Source organism: Mus caroli, chromosome 3 (genome assembly GCF_900094665.2).
Source record: "Mus caroli chromosome 3, CAROLI_EIJ_v1.1, whole genome shotgun sequence".
Classification (NCBI taxonomy): domain Eukaryota; kingdom Metazoa; phylum Chordata; class Mammalia; order Rodentia; family Muridae; genus Mus; species Mus caroli.
Window position 1 is genome coordinate 127,555,594 of NC_034572.1, and position 20,387 is coordinate 127,575,980.

Below are 20,387 nucleotides of genomic sequence, written 5' to 3' on the forward strand. Positions count from 1 at the left end.
GGAGGAGCAGACATGGAGGAGCAGACACGGAGGAGCAGAGATGGAGGAGCAGGCTGAAGGAGGAAGCTGCCTAGGTGCATGGTGATGTCACCAGGGGAAGCTGGAAGAAGGATGAGGCGTACCCATCTCAGTTCCAGACATGGTCCAGAGATGTCTGCTTAGCAGTGGCTTCTGGGGTTGAGTGAAGGGTGAGGCTTCCCCATCTCAGTTCTAGATATGGTCCAGAGGTGTCTGCCTAACAGTGGACTCCTGGGGTTGAATGAATGATGACATCAATATATTCTTTTGAGAAATTTGGATTTAAAGAGATGTTGGTTTCTGTGTAAAATAATGGATATTTTAAGGTATATGTTTTTTTATATTGTTGCTGTCTATCTTGTTTTTACCCTTGTCCTTTGTTTTAAAATCTAAATCTCATAATGTTACCACAGTGGTAAAGTAAGGGCTTGGTCCAATAATTCATCCTCTGAACTTAGATTTTTGTTTGTTTGTTTGTATGTTTGTTTTTTGGAGAGTCTAGCATAGCTGAGAACATACAGTCCATTCAAGCCTGTCCACTGTTGCTGGAATGGGCTGGTCAGTTCACCTGGTTTTAGATTTCAACCCTTATTTAGTCCTTTTCTTTTTCAGTACATTACATGCACAGTTTGTCCTTTAACATTTCCTGTTGTGAATTCATTAAGGCAGAGCTAAATTCTAAAGGCCCCAGAGAGCAAGACTGTCTCGATCTTTTGCAGGTCCTTTATTTTTCTACACAGAATTCAACCACAATTTATGATTCAACTTGATCAAGACTTTTCAAAGCATTCGGTTTAATTTTTACATAAATATTCTTTTTTGGTTTGTTTCTCCACACATAGTTTGTAGTAGATTTATTTAAATTTAAAATGACAACCATTGAAATGGAATAAACGATTTCGAAGACAACCCCAGCTGACTTCTAGTAAATCTACAACTCAAAGGGTCACAGTATAGGAGCAGTTGAACAGCTGAGAACAAACTCTATAGAGTTTTACAGAGAAGCAAACTGTTGACTGAACAGAGGCAAGTATGGAGAGTCTACTGCAAGATTCACATTTTCACTAAAGAGAATAACAAATAGACCAAAGTCCTATATCCAAAAACAGAACCAAGAACAAACACACAAAAAGTCAAACCTGAAACACATCTATACACCAAACTCCATACACCAGACCGTGATATACTTCTTCAAAGAGTCTGACAGCACAGTAGAATATATGCATACACCTGGGTAGAGAATATGACACTTCTTGAAGTTTAAGAAGATAAAACAAGACAAAATAGGAAGAGCCTTAGAATGTCACTAATCAGAGATTAAACTATCATTTATGATAAAGATGTATTTCACAAGAACTAGAAATTAGAGAGTGTTTTCTTTGGCTAACAAACAGTTGAGGAGACACAATTTCAGTAAAATTTAAAGATATTGGTTGAGAGTTTGCTTCCTTGGTGGTCCCTCCTCCCAATTTCATTCAATTCTCCTTTGAAAAGTTTCAGGAAGCTAAACTATGCAATAGAAATCAAGTGGTATCGTTTTCTTTCTTTCTTTTTTATTTATTTTATTTTTTTATTTTATTTTATTTGGTTTTTTTCGAGACAGAGTTTCTCTATGTAGCCCTGGCTGTCCTGGCACTCACTTTGTAGACCAGGCTGTCCTCCAACTCAGAAATCTGCCTGCCTCTGCCTCCCAAGTGCTGGGATTAAAGGCATGTGCCACCACCACCTGGCTAAGTGGTATCATTTTAAACAGCAGCTGAAGTCAAGACCAGTTTCTTAAAATTGGCCAATAGTTCCATGATTCCTGTGTAAGTCCTAATGGCTAGTTACTGTCACATGCACACAAAGTAGGTCTTTTATCTAAAACTACAAAATCAGTTCCTTGAATCATTTCAGAAGCCAGCAGAGGCCAAAATGAAGCCATCATCTATGGGATGGAGAGGATAGAGCCAGAAAAAGACGATTGGGTTGCTTTATACCAAAGGGAGAAATCTAGAGCAAGTAGCAGATTGCTGAGACAAGAGGAGATCAGGAGGAGACATGGGCCAGGGAGCAAGGGCCAGTTCCAGTTTCAGGAGCCTTTAGCATTGTCACTGTTTCTGCCTTCTGGCTTCCTTCTTCCTTCCCCATCGGTGGGGTTTGCTGTTATCCTATCTGAGATCTATTCACCCTCTTGGTCCTGGCCTCAGCTGCTCCCTAGGATAGATATTCTTTTTCCTAGTTGAAGTTTATCTTCTGGTTTGTTTTAATTTCAATGAGTCACACTGCTCTTGTATAGACCATTTTAGCATTCATGAACTTGACTGACTCTCGATCCCAGGCTAGAACTGGGGAACCCCAGCAATGGCCAGTTTCAAAGGGGCATCCACCCTCAATAGTGCCAGCATCCTTGAGTGCCACTCGCTACGGTCCTATGGAAAACTCTGAGTCCTGTTTCCTCTGCTCACTCCTATAAGTCCTTCTCTGCTAACTTTTCAATCCTCCCCCTGCCTCATGGGTGGTTCCTAGCATCCCTCCCTTTTCCTTTGGCCATTCTGCATATTTCCCTCTGTTGGTTACTCCTCAGGAGCACCAGAATTACCCCTTTGTGAACACACATGACCTCACTCCCTGCCACCCTCTGGCTTCATTGAATTTCATCGAGGAAAAAAAGAATACAAACAGGTTTGGAGAGATGACTCTGGTTAAGAGCACTGACTGCTCTTCCAGAGGTCCTGAGTTCAATTCCCAACAACCAAATGGTGGCTCACAGCCATCTGTAATGGGATTCGATACCCTCATCTAGTGTGTCTGAGGACAGCTACACTGTACTCACATATATAAAATAAATAAACAAGTCTTTAAAAAAAAAAGAATGCAAACATGAGTAAATCCAGGTTGACTTTATACTTAGATCCCTGCTGCAGAGTGTGACTCAAAAAAATGCACAATTATTGTAGCATGTAGATTAAAGCCATTATTTATTAAAGAAATTAATGGGAGTAGAAAGGGTACCCTAGTTCTTATGTCTCACACTATATAATAGCTTTTAATCAAAAATTGAAAACTGTAAAACAGCAGAACAGGATGAAGACTGGGGAGATAGCTCAGTTGATAAATTGCTTGCCACAGAAGGTGGAGGACCAGCATGGCCTTCTCCATCCCTAGCATAAATGTCACATAGACATTGTTGCTGTCCATAATCCCTGTGTTTAGGAAATAGAAACAGGAATCCTGTCTAGCAGGAATATCATATAGAACAGTTCTGGGTAAAATTGGTAGACTCTTCCTTAATGAATATTGGAGAGTGACCCAGTAATATTCTTGACTGATGTCAACTTCAGGCTTCAATATACATTATCACACATGTTCTCACTCATGTGCACCCACACACATGTGAACACACACACACACACACTATGCACATACATGTGGACAAAAGTCAGTAATATTTAAAAAAAACAAAAAAAATTGAAAAGCATATGTCCTATTCTGAGTCTCTGTGTTTTTCCAAAGTTAAAATTTTTAATTGAAAAGCAAATGAAAAATAGTTCCAAGGAAACCTAGAAGTATCAAATAAAAACTTTAAACTTCTAAATGTCCTGACTTTATAAATGCAATGTAAAAATAATCACACAGAAAGGATGATATATTAATTAAAAGTAAAATTTTAAGAAATTAATTCTCGTGACATATTGATAGACAAGTGCACAGAGAGAACACAGAGACACAAAAGCTTGTGCACTCAGAAAACTTGCTAAACTATATTAACTTAAGACATAGAAATGTACCCATTTTATCTATTTTAAAATTAGCAGAGTAAGCCAATAAAAATAATTTTAATGTCAAATGTAATTAAATCTAATAATTACATAAATCAGACACTAAGAATAGTTAATAAATCTAACTTAATTTTAGAATAAGAATAATTCAAAAATATGGGCTGCAATAAACTGGAAACATTTCCCCTTCAAAACAATTTTCTTTAGGGTTTTTAAAATTTGTTCTTATTCTTTGAACATTTCATAGATATATCTTAATATTTTTACCTTCACTCCATCCCATCAAGGCCCTCTGCTTTCTAGCTTCAAGGCCTGTTTGCTTTTGATAACCCTCAGAGTCTAAACAGTGTTATGGACACATGCATAGCTGTGGAGTTTTCCACTGAGGAGAGGCATTTGGCAGTGGGCACCCCAACAAAAAAAAAGCAACTCCCATATCAGCCATCAACTGTCAAGAACTTGGACACCTAGGATTGAGCCTTGAAGTGACTGCGGGAATTTTTAACTGCGTTGATCTTTCACAGGTGACCACACTTGCTGTAAGTGCCTGTAAAAAATTATACAAAAAGCTTCTCAAGTACTGTCCTTTGACTCAAAATTTTCACTTTGGACAATCACTTGTAGACCAAAAGAGAGTAACACGTTACAACTATATAGGTACCTTTGTGTATATAGTGACTTCAAAAGCTGTATCTTTTCTCAAAACAAAAATTAATGAAAGTCCAACTTTACAAAAGAATTTAAAAAAAGTTTAGTTTATCCACGGCATAGTAAATCATGTGTTCAATAGAAATATCACATTAAAATATTTAGCATTTATTTCTAAAGTTGCAGATAATAATAATAATAACAATAATAGTAATGACACGAAGGCTAGACTTTTCAAAGAACGTCTACAGATGAATTGCTGCTCATAGCAGAAGTTGTGGCACTTCATACTGAATTTTATTCTTTTTGGGGGGATAGTGTTGTTTCTTTTGTTTGTGTTTTGTTTTTTTCAAGACAGGCTTTCTCTGTGTAGCCCTGGCTGTCCTGGAACTCACTCTGTAGACCAGGCTGGCCTCGAACTCAGAGATCCACCTACCTCTGCCTCCCAAGTGCTGGGTCTAAAGGCGTGCGCCACCACCGCCCAGCCTGAATTTTACTCTTTCACTACTGAATATCTGTCTATGCAATTACCAACCACTAAAAGCAAAATCTCTGGAATAGATTTAGAACCTTCACATCCTCTTCCATAATTTGTGTCCATTGCCTGCATTCACTCTTCCTGGTCCCCTAATTCTTTCTAGTTCCCACTGTACCCACATTGCTTTTAAGCTGTTTTAATAACAGGAGAAATAGTATTAAATAGCCGTCATAAATTCTTCATGGGAAAGTTAATTCTATAAATAGAAAGTTTTCAAATCAGAAAAAAAAAATGTATAGAAAGCCTGAGGAATTACACAGTCGTTACCATGGAATGTGGCAGTGCATCCTAAGGTTGAGTTTTTTCAATGGTGTTCACCACGTGTTTTCTACCTTTCTCTAGTAAGCTTACATTACAGTTACAACCAAAAAGATGTTTTCTTTTCAACTCAAGAAAATAATATAAAAGCATAATTAGTAGAATGCTGGAAGCAAATCACAGTATGTTATTCATAGACAGAGTTCACACAGAGTTGAATCTATGTCTGTGTGTGTGTGTGTGTGTGTGTGTGTTCTCTTTCAGCTCGGGTCAATTAACTCAGGTGGCCCATATTTATTAAATATATTACTGACCCTTTTCCAAGATATCATTGTTCGTTCCTTCTAGTCACTCCATTTCCACTTCTAGACCCAATCTGACAATTTGCTTGCTTTCTCTGGCTACCTTCATCGTGAACGACACGGGATGTTTGAAGAAGCCTTCTGGCAGCCAGTTCGTTTTCTCTTCTCTCTAATCTGCTTCCTTCCTGAGTTAGCTCTCTCGCCCGCGGCTTATCAACTTCCTGTGTTGCATGATCCAGGTTTCTGTCTCTTTATGCTTCCATATCATGGAAGCAAAAGAGCCTATTTCGGAGAGGGAGACTGGCAAGTTGGGGCAGTGTGTCCCCACCTCTCTCCTGCTTGGTGCTCAGCGCTCTCCCTGGCTACCACTTCAGGCCTGTAATGATGTTTGTTTCTAGTCACTTTATGGCTGTGCTGCTGCAATTTTAGGGCCTTTTGAGCTGAATGGCAGGATAGCTTCCTCAGTCCTGGTGAGTAGAATTCCCTACCCACTCAATATTCTCCCTGGATACTTGCCTCTTCCTTCTCCTTCATCTCCCCGACTCGGACTGCTGCTTCCCTCTTATCTTTAGGGGATCTATTTGCCATTTGTTACCACCAGCCTGCCTGGACAATGTACTGCCTGCATTTCTCATCAGGCATCTCTCTTCTTAGGTACTCCCTCATCTCTGGGAATTGTTCCTTCACAGTAACATTTACATGGATCACAAAAACATTAGCATTTAATTACTGCTCAATTCCCCTGCTTTCCCTCAGACCAGAGGATGGCAGAAGGATTTGAGGAAGCGAGTATTTAGCTAGGCAGCATTTATTTCTACATTAACAGTGCATTTGTATGTGAGTATGAAATCAATCATAATTGAGTGTTTTAAGATGATGAGGAAAAAAGTGATGCTAATATCTCTTTTGTTGTTATATTTTAATCTCAGGCATGTGTTCATCTTTCTATGTTCTCTAGTAAGTTGTGTTAATCAAAAGCATGATCACTGTCTATCCCTGAGAAGAATATCATGTTTGTGTGAACATAAATGCCAGTGTCTAAAATTGTGAATTGGCGGGAAGTCAGCCCACCAGCAGTGTAAGTGAAGTAGCTTTCTTTGAAACTTTCCATTTGCTTTGCTCCTCCTGGAATCCTGCAAGTTTGTGTTCTATATGCATGTTCTTAGGGTATTTCTGATTAATGACAAAGCATCACTAAGTTCTACCACTTCGCTGAGCTTAGACAAGAGAAAGATTACAGATACATTGGTAATCTGACGACTTGGTCTCAGAATTCTGCGCATGTATCTTATAGCTCCTGTTTCACTAAGTTTACAGCTAAGCCAAACTTACATATATTTTTATGCCAGCTCAATCAATCTCAGAAATATAAAAAAAATTTCACTAGTGTATCTTTTTAAAACAAAAGCAACTGTAGATTCTATTGTCCAATGACAGCTTTTAATGGCTGATACATACTTTACTGAATTCAGCTGAATCTGTTATTATTCTTAACCGAACAATGTATTTTAAGCATCTAGAACATCTGGACAATAAGGACTCTTATATCGTCCACAATATGGGAACAAGATGGAGAGACATCAGGGACATGGCTAAGGGCCAGCTAGGCTGTGGAAACACAAGCCGAAACAAGAAAAATTAATGCAGCAGAAGGAGATGCAACATAGGCAGAAAGTAGTGACTGCCAGTGTCCTGTCATTTAATAGAAGAAGAAAAAATAAGGTCAGTGGCTGTAGAATAAAGTAATTATTGGGGCAAGTTCAATGTGCTCTTAGAATAGTTCATTTTGCACTGGATAAATGCATATGTGCCTGTATGTGCTTGTGTGCTTCATAATTATTAACCCTTATTCTTTAGGAAGCCAGATGTAGAATGCTACAGTGTCCAGTTCACTTTGTTTTTAGAATACAGTAGAAAGCTGAGCTTGTATGATTACTTAGGTTAGTTCATTTCCTCAAGCCCTTCGCTTCAGTTGCACTATTTAACCACATCAAGCACAGCTTCGTGGTCTGTATTTCACCCCATTTTCAAGCTCTTCAGTACGATCAGAGTCCATTCCCCAGTCCCCTTGGTAGCTTGTTACTTTGATTTTGTTTGTTGGTTGGTTTTGGCATTATTCTGCCTCTGAGACTAGGGTTTTTACTCTCCTGGTTGCTGGGAGCCAGTGGTAGATGTAACTGTGAGTCAAAAATGTTGCTAGTCTTGCACCAGGTCTCAAGTCTGCTTGGTGGATAAATAGCCACTCATTCATTAGTCTGGAGGAATTAAACCCAGCATCAACTGCCATAAATCATTGTACTGTGGTGTATGAAACCTTGTCAAATCCTTTTTGGAACAAGATGGAAATATTCTTATTTAGGATACGGTATCCAAGGTAACACTTGATACTTACAGGTGTTGGGTGAGAAGCTCTCTGTGAAATGCGGGCTCCTTCTTAGTCCCACTTACAGCATAGAACAAATCTTTCCAGATGGCACCACAGCGTTACTTTCCTATCACCACAGTTTCTAATAAGGCTTCATAAGCTAGACGAGATTCAGGGAATTTTCCTAATAAGAACTGTCTAGGGCTTTAACTCCTACTGAAATAACCACGGTGTGATAGCTTTGAGACAGCCTTTACCATTGATCTGAACCATGTTACCCTCCTCGGTAATTTCTCAGTAGCAAAATTACAGATACAGATATAGATTTCCATATTCCCGAAAGCAAAGAACTAACAGAAAGAAGGTGTTCTAGGTTAAGTATAGTTTGTGTTTACAAAACAACCACAGCAGTTGACAAAGCAGCCTAACCTACTGTCACTGTGCACCATGAAGCCAGATGAGCCATTCTTACCTGTTATTTATACAGTGAACTCCGCCTTTAGATGGAGATTGCTATTCAAACAGCAGAAGTATATTCATATGAGAGTAGTTAAAAAAGAAAAAAGAAAAAAAAAACAGAGCTCATTAGAGGGCCAAAGTCCAAGATGCTTGGTTTGTCAGCATTTGGAAAGGGAGACCAGGTTTTTAAGTCATTCCTCCCTCCCTGCAACCCTATGGTGTGCAGTTCCTTCAAACAGCCCCCCCCCCCTTACTCCTCTGCATTCAGACTTCCCTGGCTACCTCCGCCTGGTGCTGACAATCATCTTTGAAAGCCCCCTCCATCTACTTTTTCTCTCTGCTAAATCTCTGCCTGTCTTTCAAGTTCTATTTTATGAGTTTTGTTCCGGAGTACTCACTGTTTACCCAAAGAAAGAGCTAAGACCCACAGTGATCAGAAAAGGACAAGTGACAAAAGGAAGGGCATTGCTTAGCCTGGAAAAGGAAAGCTTTAGTAAATGAATGGAAAAGGGATGCTGAGAAATCAAGTGTAATAGGAATTCTGGGAGAGACGCAGAAAGGGGCAGGCAGAGGGTGAGAGGGAAGGAGATACCGTTCTTGGCATTGTCATATACACACAAGCTAGAATGACAAAAATACAAATTGCCTTATGTGGCTTTTTTTTTTCACTTTAAGGTTACATTTATATATTTGTTTATATATCAACCACTTGGATGTACATGTAACTTTTATTCATCAGGTATAATTTTCATCTCATTTTTTGTTGTTGTTTCTGAAAATGGCTGGCTAGTTCAACTCAGCTGTTCTGGCTCAAAGTCTTCTCCCAGTTGACTGATTCAAATGGGCTTCTTTCACCTTCTTACTGAATTGCTCTGTTTGGCAAAACTGCTTCGGAACTCCAGAAACTGAACTGCACTGACTGTGGGGAACTGAACTGAGCTCCACTCAACTGGGCTGATTTGCAGTCAATTTAACTCAATGGAACCCACTGTTCTCTCTCTCTCTGTGCTGCTCCTTTAAATCACCTCCCTTTCTGTCTCTTCTCCTGAGAGCTGGGCATATCTGACCCATTCTGTCAAATCCTTCTCTGATTCATCACTGGTCTGCCTCTCAATTAGACATCAATTTGGAACATAACTGCTTCCTTCTACAAACTAACTTCACCTTTATTATTGGGATTAAAGGTGTGTCCTAAGGGTGTGTCTGTATTCCAGCCAGAGGGACTATAGGTGTGTAATTACAGCTGGATCACACAAACCTAGAAGGTATTTGGATATGATCCCTTGTCAGGGCAATCAAGTTGCTGTATTAAAATTCCTCTACATTTGGATTTTCCAATGTGCTGAATTTTGAAATACTACAAACAATGTCAACTTGAAAAGAATCTGAGGGAAATCCTGTTTTAAAAGCTGTCAATAGGTGTTTCATCCAGATAACTTTCTCAAAGCTCATCCTTGCCTGAGGATTTTGTTTTTTTTTTTTTCTTACTTCATATTCAGATTAATTTTGGCAAACTAATTTAATTGTATTGGACTCATGAAGTTATTCATGTTGATCTGTAATTGAATAACCTTACAGCCGTAATTATGTGTAACTGAAGACTAATAAGACAAGAGAATCTGACAGATTAAAGCAGAAGGACTAGGTCTGACATGCTTTATGGGTAAGCCACAGATACAAGGCCCTAGACAGAGGAACAAGGTGACACCCCACTCACTCCAAAACATGTTCTATCAAAATGAGGCAATGTCTTATCATGTCCACAGTGATTAGAAAATCTGTTCCAGCACTGAGAGACTGCATTCAGCACCACACTGAGACCTCCAGAGTGCTGGGCACAGATTGTGCTGAGTACTTTGGAACTTCTCTGGAAACAAGCTTTCTTCACATTCACAGATATGCAGAGTTCAGTGCAAAATTCTTGCAATTAAAAAAAAAATTCTTGCTCCACTAGAGAGCACTAATGGCCAAACTCTGATTGCTGAGGTTTTGGTAGATAATGTTACTATTTGAAAATCTCTTTAGTACTACATCCTAACCATCTCAAAAGGCTTTGTCTGAAGAGACAAAAGTCCTCCTGTGACACATGATGATGAGTACAGCACCTATAAATGAAAAGGGCTTCTAAGCTTTAACCACAATGCTATCTGAACAATAACAACAACAAACAGAAGTAGATGGCCACATCATTACAGGACCTCCCCCACTTTTTTTTATTTTAAATTTCATCATAGCTCCAAAGGGCTTGGGTGAGGAGAACTGATAAGTATGATGGAGAGAGGGACATAGTTCTACCACTCTCTTGTGACTGTGTATCAGTCAGAATGGTGTTTTGGTTTCTCATTAACCAAATAGCAATCATGTGTTCCCCAAGGCTCACAGTCTACTCAAAACACTCAGCTAGACATTGGGTGCTAACAAAATTCCGAGAATGATGCCGGATTGATATGTCACTATGATTATGGAACCATGAATCTGCTCGGTGAGAACCATCCTGGTGAGCACTGAATACATAAACACTTCTACAACAAACAAAAACAGATCAACAACTGAAAAATTTGTTCAACTAAAATGAAAGAGGACTTTGTCTTGCCGTGGGAGGCATAGACTGCTGAGAAGTGTATATATATATATATATATATATATATTTGACTGCCAGCTCCATCTAAGTCAACACCAACAAACAGTGAAGAACTAAAACTTCCTGCAGATCAAATGTGTTGGATGTCACATGTTTGGGATTTGGTTGTACCATATACTGACTCACCGTCTCCTTGGCTGTATCTTCTCCCTCCTCCACAGCTCACACATACATGATAGTTGGCTCTACACTTCCTCCTCAAATCTGTTCTGTCTCCCATGTTTTCATTGAGATACATCAATCCATTGAACACACGGAGTACATTCAGTTAGAAAACTATGCATATCATTTTTTTCTCTCAACCAATTAGCTGAGTCTAGTGATTACGCTTTGTACCTCTCAGTCCTTCCCTTTGAGTTCTAGGTTGCCAATGAAATTTTATATCAGCCCTTACTTCTTCCACTTGGACTAGAAGTTATAGAGTATTTCTATTTCCAATCTCTCCTAAGAAAAAAGTATTTCTTTTCTCTTAAAAGTCTAAGCACCATGCCATTCTCTACTTAAGCATATCTATTGACTTTTTGTTGTCTTTAAACATGCTTAATATTTTTTAATATAGGGTCTTTTGGTAAATGCTAACACAGACATTTGCAACATATGGCTGCTTTTTAAAGGTAGATATGGTCAAACCTAATCTGTTATGCTGCAAAAGTATTTCTGTCTGCCTTGTTGATTATAGGAAAGAGACACTCCAAGGACAAGAGTAGACAAGTAGATGTTTAATTAACTGAGACTGGAGCACAGGCTTGGGGAACACAAAATCATGACTTTAAATTTCTTCTCTACCATGAACAGGATACAAGTGTCCAGCTAAGTAACTATGCATCTTAAAGACCAAGTTTAACCTATAAAATGGAGGTGACAGTTTCTGTGCCGTTAAGAAAATTGACCTTATGCTTTTAATACACAGGACTCACTGTAAAGACGGTATCATAGATGTTAATAGATGTCATTGAAATTTAGCTATACAAGAGAATGACTTCCTGTCAGAATCTATTTCAAGCAGGCCAAAGCACCACCTCTCTAGAGATAGAAAGAAAGTCGTGACCTGCCAATAGAAGGTCCTATGTATCCTTTATCTGACATTCTCTGGACATCTCTTTAAGTCAGTGATACTCAGCCTATGGAGATATATATATATATATATATATATATATATATATATATATNATGTGTGTGTGTGTGTGTGCATATATATATATGTGTGTGTGTATATATATATACATATATATATATATATATATATATATGTATATATATATACATATTCCTTCCTTTAGAGGGATGCTGAATGTGGTTGTGTGACTTGCTTGGTTAAATACAATGTGAGTAGTATGCCAGCTCTAGACTTTGTCATTGCATGATGACTCTTCCACCTTCCACACTGGAAGCTTCATCACCAGAAGTTCTCACTGGGAAATTCATACGCTTCAAAATTGAAGCCCAAACAATAGAATAGAGCACAGAACCCCCTATAACCCTGTTGATGGGTAGAAGAAAAAAGCAGAAGAGCCTAGCCACCCTACCATCACGTGAGATAATAAATATATTTTAAGCAGTTGTTTTCAGGATTATTTATTATGTAGTATCTTTGTAGCCATAGCCAACTGGAATGACACCAAAATAAGATCATTTGGATTTTTCCCATTTGATTTTCCATGAAATGGAAAATTGATACTGATTGACAGATAGATTCATGAATTCACAGATCTGGAATTTTGATGAAATTTAAAGCTACTAAAGTCTAAGAGGTCAGTTAGATAAGAACTGCTGTGTACCCTACCAGAACCCAAAAGGTCTAGAGCCAAACTTTGGACGGATGAAGAGGAAGCAACATAGGAAACCAGCCTGGATACTAGTGACCAGGGTACCTCCATGCCAACAGATATGGAAGTTTCAGAAGTCTACAGTGAATGGACAGAAAATGATTATTATAAAACTTTGAAAAAAGTTATTAGACTCCAGATAGCCTATAGAATTGACAGTGGCATATTCTGTGGCCTGTGGTTAGCAACAGGATTGCAGCAAGATAAAAAGTAACCAAGTAGAGAAAAATAGTCAATGGAGTCAGCCAGGTCATTCTTGCAAGATGTTTGGGACAATCAAGGGTAATATGATCAATTTTCATCTGCTTCGAATGTCGGTGAATCTGCAGATGAATATGTTTTTAGGACATGGGGATAATGCTGCAAAGATTTGAGTAAACCAAGATGAGACGAGAAGTATACAGGGTCACGTGGATCAAATGAGGCACATGTGATTCAGAGAATCTAGTGCAATGTTTGTCAGGTTTTGGAAATAGCTACATTGGATCTTTGTAATTAGCAAGACAGAATATAGGAACAAGAGGAGATAGATTTATGAGTTTGATGCAGTGATGTTGGGAAGAGATTTTGACTACTTTCATTTCTTCGATGGAAAGTAGGGAAGCATAATTGTCAAGCAGAGGCTGAGTGGAGATGAAAGGATAGCTGTCGAAGGAGTCAAAATGAAGTGACAAAGTGGAAGAACTTCATCATATGAAATTGGAGTAAGAAAAGGAAACAGTGAGCTGCCCAGGACTGCTACCTGGTGTGGCTCTTCATACATTGACTAGGTATTTGAGATATGAACTTAGGCTTTGGTATATGACATGTGGTTATCTACTTGTTTTTTAAATGGGAGTCATGATTTTCATCTGAAATTTGCGAGTTTTTAATATACCTGAGTATTTGGTTCCCTTATTTCTAGAAATATTTTTCCCTATTGGAGACCATCTTGTACTTTAGTTCATAAGTTCTGGCATAGGGAATATTTCTCTCTCTCCCTCTTTTTTAAGGTCATGAAATCGATCTTTCTCTTCCTTTATTTTATTTTTCTATGTTTCCATTGTACTTCTAAAATTAAGTCTAGGAAAATACAGGACTTGGATTCTAAAGCTCATTTTTATCTAACAAATTTCACTGAGCCCTTGAGAGGTTAGAAGACTCAGTAAGGCAGTGGTATAGCTACAAAGGAAGAAGACCTGGCACACTTCCAGGAAACTTGTGACATCAACAGTTCCAGTCCTGTCATTTCTGAAAATATGTAATATTCCAAAGTTATGGAATCATGAACTTATAACATGTATTAACTTTTGCATAGATAAGAAGCAAACAGGGAGTCCTTTGTGCTATACATTATCTAGAGTATCAGAACATTGAAACAATTCCTTATGGTACCAGACAACATATTTGAGGCCAGCATGGACTATGTAATTAATTCATGGCCAGCATGAGCAGTGGCAAGATTCTGCTCCTAAATTAAAAGAAAGAAAGAAAGAAAGAAAGAAAGAAAGAAAGAAAGAAAGAAAGGTAGAAAGAAAGGAAGAAAGGAGAAAAAGAATGCTAAAGGGAGCTGTATTTAATAATTACAGAAATCAAAACAGGCACTTTCTAGAGCTATGAATTTCAAAATAAAATGAGAAATAATCAGATATTAGGAATATATCCTAAATAATTAATCACTTGGAAACAAAATATTTAGATGACCAAAAAATATGATACCTCAAACAAGAATCACATTCCTTCAAAGATGCATGTCACCAAAAAAGAAGTAACCTTTGAACTCCTGTCCCAGAAGTCCATGAAATAGTACTCATAAGGGATCCATTGCTGTCAAGTGCTTACACCATCAGCTTCCATCTTCAAGTCGTGATGAGTCTAAATCTCTGCAACACTCACAAAAGAATAAGAATATTTTTTCCAAACACCTGAAAACATTTTCAAATGGAAAAAAAAAAAAAAAGTTTCTGCCAGGGTAGTGAACATTGCTGTTCCTGGACATCCCCTGCACTGATGACCATGCACCTCTCAGATATCTGTGTCTGAATTTGATGACAGCCCATGCTATTGCAATAAATCATCATTTACTTATTTATTAAAATTCTCTGCAGAGAAATTTTTGATAAACATAGTCTGTTTGGGTGTTTGGCAATTTGCAGAGCAACTTGTGTATGAACATATGCTTATGTTTATAAGCAGAGATGTATCTCTGTCTTCCTAGAAACCTTTGGGCTCAGAGACTGTCTCTGAATTAGGGAAGTCTGGTTTGTATGTGTGCTCATGTGCGTGCATGTGCATGTGTGCTTGTGTGTGCATGTGCATTTGTGTGTGTATATGTGTGTGTGCTTGTGTATGTTTATGAAATCAAGATCCTTTAGCTGACGAGGAAATGGAAAATAGCTGACTCAGCTGGGCATTATTTACTTTATGACTTTGTATACTAAAGAACTATTTTGACCTTTCCCCTTGACATTGAATAGACAGCTTTGAAACATACAGAATTTATTTACACAGCCAAAGGTGGAGGTGGTAGAGCTGCAGCAACTGCTGTGTTTGCTAAAGGTTACTCATAATCAGTAATATGTAAAATAGGAGGTTGCCACTGGCTGATGATCTGTCTCCATCTACGCTGCTATATTTCTCAGAGTCTTGGTAGTAATCTGTATAAACTTATTCTTTATTGGGCTAGATTTCTAGGAATATTCAAAGTGTACATCTTTGATCACTGCCATCATTACACAAGGGACATCTGTTCATCCCTTTAATGATAAAAATGTCCCTGAGTATTTTAAATGCTCCATTGTGGGATAATACCATCCTAGGTCATGATCCATCAAATGAAAGTAAGGATATTTTTGAATGGTATGTTTAATATAAAATTGCTAAGTGAATACCCATCCAAATATTACTTGTTAGATTGCCTAATGTGTGTTACATCTTTTGCTCAGGACTGTTCTACAAAGTACTGAATCACTAAACCACAGCTGGCTTCCTCCTGCCTTCGTCTTCTGCTGCCTGGAAGACAGGGAGAAGATTTTCAGCAAACTTCTCTCAGAATTTTCCACCTCCTTCCTGTTTTCTGTCAGAGGTTTTCTGTTACTTCCAATCCATTCACTGTTCCCCAACTTACAGTCACTCTTCCAGGGGAAACAGATTCTACTTTACCTTGTATCTACTTTTACTTGAAGAGGAGATGAAGCATGATGGGGGGCAGATTTCTATAAATCTGGGTCAGCAGACTGGCAAGACAGGGTGGGAGAAGTAATCCAAGACGAAAGCTCCAAACCCAAGGTCCAATGCTGTCAAACAGAGTGCATGTAAAACAGAGGAGAAAAAAAATGAAGGATTGAAACTATGTAACAGATCTGAGTGTCACTTATGAGTCAAGCCAGCATCACCTGAAAACAATCAGCAACAAAACAAAACAACACCTTATGTTTCTACTACATTGTGAAGGAAGGCTCATGGGCTCCAACAGCTGAGAAACTTGATTTCTGGACAAAGGAAAGATGAGGAAAAATAGCACCAATTAACTCTACATCAAGACAAGAGCCCTGTTTTAGATATGAACTGATTCTTGGAAACTGTATGGCTATATTGTGTGAATATTTGCTTCTGTTTTGTTTTTTTCTACAGCTTAAAGTTTGATTTAAATCAGAGGTTTTTATCCCTGTCCACTTCTTCAGTTTAGGTGTAGAACTGTTTTCTGGTGACCAATGTAATGGGAATGTCTTAAGAAGGTAAATACCTTTCGTTAGGTATCATGAAGCCTGTGTATATTTCAACTCTACTTGCACAAAGAATGGTTAAGGTGAATTTCTCTCAAAATTAACAACTTTGGGAGGGGAATATGTCTCTCTCTCTCATTCACACACACACACACACACACACACACACCACCTGAAGGAAAGTCCAAACATATGAAAAGATACTAATAGTGATTTATGGACCATCTTCTCTGTGTAAAATCCTCTGCCAAAACAATGGGCTTACAAAATCTTTTCTTCTCACTCAATCCAAAGGCATAATTATTTTACAGACTAAGAAACTCAAGTCACACCGAGTTTCTTGTATATTAGCTATATGATCCTTTTTTATATTCTGAATTCTAATCTATTCTTTATTATTTCAAATTTTATAACTTAAAATGCTTTCCAGGACATGTGGACTAAACTTGTTGAAGAGTAAATTAACCTTATTATGCTTTATTCCAGATAAAGAAGAATACTGATAGCATAGTTTCTTACATTTCTCAAAATCAGGGAAAAATGACAGAAACAAAATATATAGAAGTTTAATTCTGTATGGACTAGGCACAAATTTCTCAAGGTATTGAACTGTGTTGGTAGTAGTGAAAAAGAGAGCATAAGAAGAAATAAATTAACTTGTGGGGATTTCAACAATAAAGTAAAGATTTCACTAATAAAACTGTAATGGGATCTTTGGAAGTATTTTGTTCTTAAATTGGTCTGTGATGGGAGTGTTAGTTTGTTTCAGAACCTTTGCTCTAAACTTTTGGAGGCTCTTAGAAGAAAGTTTGTCACCCAAACATGAGGACCTAAAGTCAAGGTCAGAATTCTCATGAAAACATCAGGTGTGCTGAAGCATGCTTGTGCTCCCAAGGCTGAAGGGGCAGACACAACCAGACCCCTGGGACCCACTGGCCCAGCCTTCCCTAGTAAGCAATTCTCAGGCCAATAAGAGACACTGCCTCAAAGAACTTGGTGGATGATGTCATCCAAGGAAGAATGACTCCATAGGTTGTTCTCTGACCACTCTGTGTTCAATCACATGTGCATTTGCACTGAAGCAAGAACATGAACGCATATATGAAAGCTGAAAGAAATACACTTAGAACCACTGGAGCGAACAAATTAGTTCAAGCAAACCTTAGAAAAATGGTCATTGAAAAGAATGTATCAGATCTATGCCCATAGCTTGGCACTATATAGTCAGTTAATATAGTAAGATGTAGAGATGAAAATAAAATATGAACTCTTACACAGTGTGGAGTCTTTTGGAAGCAAAATATGAGGTGGAGTTTATTTAGTCTTTGTGTACTTCTTAGAATATAGCTTGGAAAACAAGACTTGCAAGAATGTCAAATTCAGTGATAAAATGAGAATATACCCAAAAGATGTCCCACAATGCCACAGGGGCACATGTTTGACTATGTTCATAGTGGCCTTATTTGTGATAGCCAGAAGCTGGAAACAACCTAGTCAACCTGCAACAGAAAAATGGATACAGAAAATGTGGTTCATTTACACAATGGAATACTACTCGGCTATTAAGAATGAGGACATCTTGAGTTTTGCAGGCAAATGGATGGAACTAGAAAATATCATCCTGAGTGAGACCCAAAAGAACATGCACGGTATGTACTCACTAATAAGTGGATACTAGACACACAAAAAAAGTACAAAATACCCAAGATACAGTCCACAGAACTTCAAAAGATCAACAAGATGAAGTGCCTGAGTGAGGAATCCTCAGTCCCACTTGGGAGACAGAAGAAAGCCATCACAAGTAGGGAGGGAGGGAGAGACCTGGGAGAGAAAGTGAACAGGGGGGAGGTGGATGGAGAGGAAAGAGGAAACCTGATCTGATATTGGGTGAGGGAAAATGACTGAAGCCCTGAGGGCCAGCAGGAAGAATGGGAACAGGCAACCTGGAGAAATAGGACATTGGGGGACCTTCCAGAAAGCACCAGAGACCTGGGAGGTGAAAGACTCTCAGAACTCAACGGGCCTAAGATGAGACATTAGGGAGAGGTAACTTAGAGAGCCCACCTCCAGCAGGAAGACAGGACATCAAATGAGGGAGAGGGGAGCCATCCCACAGTCACAACTCTGACCCATAATTGTTCCTGCCTGAAAGAATTACAGGGATGGAAATAGAGAGGAGCCTGAGGAAAAGAAGGTCCAGAGCCAGGCCTAAAGTGGGATGCAGCTCAAGGGGAGGTCCCAAGGCCTGACACTATTACTGAGGCTATGGAGCACTCACAAAAAGGGATCTATCATGACTGCCCTCCTAAAGACCCAACAAGCAGCTAAAAGAGTCAGATGCAGTTATTTGCACCCAACCAATGGACAGAAGCAGTTGATCCCTGTTGTTGAATTAGGGAAGGCTGAAAGAAGTTGAGAAAAATGGTGACCCTGTAGGAGGACCAGCAGTCTCAATTAATCTGGACCCTCAAAATCTCTCAAACCCTGGACCACCAAACAGGCAGCATACACCAGCTGATATGAGGCCACCAACACACATACAGTAGAGGACTGCTGGGTCTGTGTTCATTCAGTGATGATGCACCTAACCCTCAAGAGACTGGAGGCCCCAGGGAGTTTAGAGGTCAGGTGGGGTGGGGTGGGGTGGGGGACATCCACGTGGAGACAGGGGGTAGGGAGGAGGTATAGGATGTAGAACAGTCAGGGTGAGAGGGGAAGGGAGCATAAAAAACTAAATTAATTAATTAAAAAAAAAGAATTTTAGCTGAAATGGTCATCATAGTGTTCTTACATTGGGCAAAAGAATAAAAAGTCATTTTATGTCAGTGGGTGCTTGGGTAATTGGGTAACCAGTGGGGAAATAGCTCCTGGCAAATAACAGAATCACTCACCCAGAGTTTATGGCAACTGCACTCCCAGCTTCTGAGTTGAGAAGACATCCGGGTGATGTGCCTGCCCGTGACAATAACTAAAACAAGTTATGTCCAATGCCAAAAGGGGTAAACGTGTATATACATAATTAAAGATATATAAAGAAAAACACAGAATCTCTAGGTCATGAGGTAAATGGTTAGTGCAGAAGTAGTGAAATAATATAGGGTAATCAACAGAAACACAAATTTAAAACTAGCAAACACAAGAAAAACTCACATCATGTTGAGGTGAGCTTTAAAATGTGCTGGTGCAATGCTAAGAATCATTTTAAACTGATCATGGATAGTATTCATCTGTGTTGTGACATTGTCTTCCTATTATTCTTCCCTTTTGAAGTAAAAGAATTGGATCATGTGGCATATAATTTAAGAAATTACAAAACTTTAAAAAGGAACAGCAGTTCTTGAGAAGAAGACCTATAGTTTCAAGGGTAGATTTGAGTCACCTGGAAGATGGTGTGGAAGGAAAGTAGTTTTAGAGGCACCATAGTGTTATGAAACCAGTTGTAATTTCCAAAGTATGAAGTCTTGGTATGCATCATGAATTTATTTAAATATTTCTTTAGTGTTTTTAATAAATTGGGGTCTGCCCTAGGATTTGAAGCGGGGTACATCGAGAAAGGAAGAAAACAAAATTTCTACTCCCAAGATTCTCCTGTTATACAAGTAAGAAAGAACAATAAAGCCTCAGAATGAGAAATGAGTTACTACTGTGTTAAGTGAACATTGGTGAAGGCTTGTTCCCAGGAAGCAAGGTTTCATACTATAATTTCCTTCCTTCCTTCCTTCCTTCCTTCTTTCTTTCTTTCTTTCTTTCTTTCTTTCTTTCTTTCTTTCTTTCTTTCTCTCTTTCTCTCTTTTTATCTTTCTTTCTTTCTCTCTTTTTCTTTCTTTCTTTCTTTCTTTCTTTCTTTCTTTCTTTCTTTTCTCTCTC

The 20,387-nt window shown here is 38.6% G+C and overlaps 1 long non-coding RNA gene across 2 annotated transcripts in view; it reads right to left on the minus strand.

The window, feature by feature from the left end:
• The window catches only part of LOC110291612, a 70,595-nt gene that overhangs the window by 29,760 nt on the left and 20,448 nt on the right, over positions 1–20,387 (minus strand). The window contains exons 2-4 of one of the 2 annotated variants that reach the window (XR_003836239.1): positions 15,958–16,091; positions 14,515–14,678; positions 8,363–8,403 (exon numbers count right to left, since the gene is read on the minus strand). This is a non-coding gene — a long non-coding RNA (uncharacterized LOC110291612). Of the gene's footprint in view, positions 1–8,362; positions 8,404–14,514; positions 14,687–15,957; positions 16,092–20,387 lie in introns of both variants that reach the window. The other variant, XR_003836238.1, reaches the window with a different exon arrangement.